A 4,148-nucleotide genomic window follows, 5' to 3' on the forward strand; every position below is an offset into this window, starting at 1 on the left:
ATAAAGAAGGACTTTACGGGAATGAGAAGAATTTCGAACAGCGTGTGGACGAAATTCTCTATTTCAAAAATCGGATTTGGATCCCGACCCTCCATGACCTTCGTGATTTGATCATGGATGAAGCACATAAATCGAAATATTCCATACATCCGGGATCAGATAAAATGTACAAGGATGTGAAAGAATTTTACTGGTGGCCAGGAATGAAAAAGGATATAGCCACATACGTCGGCAAATGTACGACGTGTGCGAGAGTTAAGGCGGAGCACCAGAAACCTTCGGGAATGTTGCAACAACCGGAAATTCCGGAATGGAAGTGGGAGCAGATCACAATGGATTTTGTGACACACCTCCCCAAGACGCCCCGAGGTCATGATGCAATTTGGGTAATCGTGGATCGATTAACCAAATCAGCACATTTCATTCCAATTAGGAATAATTATAACACTGAGAGACTTGCGCAAATTTATATAAATGAAATAGTGTCTCGTCATGGCATCCCCATCTCGATCATCTCCGATAGGGATAGCCATTTCACCTCCAAACTTTGGCAAGCTGTCCAAGAAGCGTTGGGAACACGTATTGACCTAAGCACAGCTTACCACCCTCAGACCGATGGCCAGTCTGAGAGGACCATTCAAACTTTGGAGGATTTGCTTCGTGCCTGCGTACTGGACTTTAAGGGAAATTGGGATCAACATCTCCCACTCGTTGAATTTTCCTATAATAACAGTTACCATAGCAGTATAAAGGCAGCACCTTATGAAGCATTGTATGGGCGGAAGTGCCGATCACCACTTTGCTGGTCTGAAGTGGGAGACCCGCAGATCATTAGATCGGATCTGGTCCAGGAGACGACCAGCAAGATTCTTGAAATTAAGAACAACCTAAAAGCCACGCGGGACCGGCAGAAGAGTTATGCCGATACCCGTCGAAAACCGTTGTCATTTGAGAAGGGTGAAAAAGTATATCTAAAAGTATCACCCTGGAAAGGAGTGGTCAGATTTGGAAAGGCGGGGAAGTTGGCCCCTAGATATATTGGACCATTCATTATTACTGCAAAGATCGGTCCGGTAGCTTACCGACTAGAACTGCCTGAGGAACTAAGTGCAGTTCATAACGTGTTTCATGTGTCGAATTTGAAAAGATGTCTGGCGGATGAGACATCGGTGTTACCCTTAGAGGGTGTGCAAATAAGTGATAGGCTCAACTTTGTAGAGGAGCCCATCGAAATAGTGGACGGTAAGATCAAGCAACTTAGACACAATAAGATTTCGTTGGTCAAAGTTAGATGGAATTCGCAACGAGGCCCAGAATTTACTTGGGAACGAAAGGATGAATTTCGGAAGAAATACCCCCACCTATTTCCTCAAAAGGAAGTAGTTGACGCATAAAATTTCGAGGACGAAATTTTTATAACGGGGGGAGAATGTAACGATTCCGGCAAATTCAGGTATACCCTAGCCGGAATATACTATTTACGTGTTATTTAATACTGATTATATGAGTCATAGTACGTTTATACGAGTATATATGATTCACAATATGAATCATACTCATATATATAGTGAATCGTATTGGAATTACAATTAATCAGTGAACGATTATTGAAACCCGAACGAACCGGGAATTACATTATAGACGAAGTATATAATGTTTAGTGATGTTTACGAGGTATGAATGCTTCGGGATAGGTGAATTATAGCACAGAAAAAGGATTTCGATTTAATGGTACGTCGGTACGCTAAACGAAACCTTTAACACCAAACCAAGCAAGAGACGATCAATCAAGCCGAAAAAGATGCGTAATTATTAATAATATGATGTTTTAATGTCATGGGTTAAGTTTTTAAAGTTTTTAAATCAGTTTTATATAAATTTTATTTTAACCCGAAAAACAACCATTTTAGGCCCGTTTTAAACCGAATTACGAGTTTAAACGAGAAACGAACTGAACCAGATTATCCACAACATTATCCGGATTGTGTAATCCAAATGTGTGGCCATGGATTGAGATGTGGGCCCCCCCCCCCCACACCACCATATGGCCGGCCTCACAACACACACTTTACACATTACCTTTTTCTTTTTTTTACACCAATTCTCTCAAAACCTCTCAACTCTTTCAATATCCATCCAAGTTTCCTTGATTTCTACCAAAGACTTGAAGGTATAACACTTGTTTTGAAGCTTGAATCTTGTTTTTAATTTCATAATTCTTGAGAAAAGGAAGTTTCATGTGAAAAATGGGTGAAAACCCGAGATGAAACCGATTCTCGTGTGATCAAAGGATGTATACAAGTTATACAAAGGATCTTGATCCAAGTAATTAGTTAAAAGTGTTTTGGTATTTTTGATATATTTAGTGTTTTAATAAGATTTAAAAATAGATAAATAAATGCAAATATAGGAAAATAAATCTGGAAAAATTCCAGAAAGTTATGAGGATGACAAGGATCATCCCAGAAAAATTTGGGATTTTTCTAAAGTGTTTTGGTATTTTTGATATATTTAGTGTTTTAATAAGATTTAAAAATAGATAAATAAATGCAAATATAGGAAAATAAATCTGGAAAAATTCCAGAAAGTTATGAGGATGACAAGGATCATCCCAGAAAAATTTGGGATTTTTCTAAAGTGTTTTGGTATTTTTGATATATTTAGTGTTTTAATAAGATTTAAAAATAGATAAATAAATGTAAATATAAGAAAATAAATCTGGAAAATTTTTACAAAATTCCTTACTGTCAAATTAAGTTTTGTGCAAAATTTCAAGTCCCGAGACTAAACGGGAAATTATTTGTGCTAAAAAGAACATAAAAACAAGTTTTTAAAGCTTAAAACGTGTAAACCGGCAAAGTTCGCATAAGCGAGCTGACTGGTACATGAAAACTCTAAAAATGGACTATTTCATAAATCTAAGTAAATTAAGTAAAAATAAATCATCCGAAAATAATTCGGATGATTTGGGTAATTTTACCCGATTTTACCGTTTCCGGCACCGAAATGACGGAAACGGGCCCCACGGCCAAACGGGGTGTCAAACCGAGCTATAATTTCATCACCTTAACTAAATTGACTGTCAAACTCTAAGCAATGTCACAATCTGAGTCCTTAGAAGTGTCACGGGGTTAACATTCTCCCCGAATCGAGTACAGTACTGGGTTAACAATGTTCCCAGATGTACCGATTGATACGTATTTAAGTTATGGGAATTATATAGTAACGACTAGATATTATATTACAGATCCAGGCACGTAGCTGTTCCTTGTATTACTCACCGACTCACAAAAGGTGAGTTTTCACGAGCCCCTTTTAATGAATTGTTTTAATTATATTTTCCCGGGGCGGAAAACATGTCTTATTTAAAGTATTTAAGTACATACCGATCGTATGGAAATACTTGTACATTTATATATATATGGTCTGATGCACAGAATATATAAAATGTTTATCATGTGTTATTGTTCTGGGGTAACATAGTTCCCAGGGGTTATTATTGTTCTGGGGTAACATAGTTCCCAGGGGTTATTATTGTTCTGGGGTAACATAGTTCCCAGGGGTTATTATTGTTCTGGGGTAACATAGTTCCCAGGGGTTATTATTGTTCTGGGGTAACATAGTTCCCAGGGGTTATTATTGTTCTGGGGTAACATAGTTCCCAGAGGTTGTAATTGTTCTGGGGTAACATAGTTCCCAGGGGTATTTATTGTTCTGGGGTAACATAGTTCCCAGGGGTTATTATTGTTCTGGGGTAACATAGTTCCTAGGAAGTTAATGGAAATGTTCTGGGGTAACATAGTTCCCAGCATGATTATATTGTTAATAAATGATTATTAAAATGATCTGTCAGTGTTTATTTAAATTAGTGAAACTCACCAACTATTCGTAGTTGACCCGTTTTCTTTACATGTTTTCTAGGTATGCCCAAGTTGGATTGATTGATGTGTGCTTAACTATCTGTGCTACCTGTTGGAAGCTTGCTGCTCTATGTTTTGTAATGAATTTATTAATGTCTTATCGGTAAAATATGTGTGTAACACCTAGACAATAATGAAACTCGCAACAATGTAATATGTTATAAATTAATGTAGTGGTATTTTCTTTATAAGCAATGCTGTTGATATCAGATGTGTCTGTTGCATCCC

This window comes from Bidens hawaiensis, unplaced genomic scaffold (assembly GCF_021521415.1).
Source record: "Bidens hawaiensis isolate Kalapana, Puna unplaced genomic scaffold, B.hawaiensis_p1.1 tig00027855_1, whole genome shotgun sequence".
In the NCBI taxonomy this organism is placed as follows: Eukaryota; Viridiplantae; Streptophyta; class Magnoliopsida; order Asterales; family Asteraceae; genus Bidens; species Bidens hawaiensis.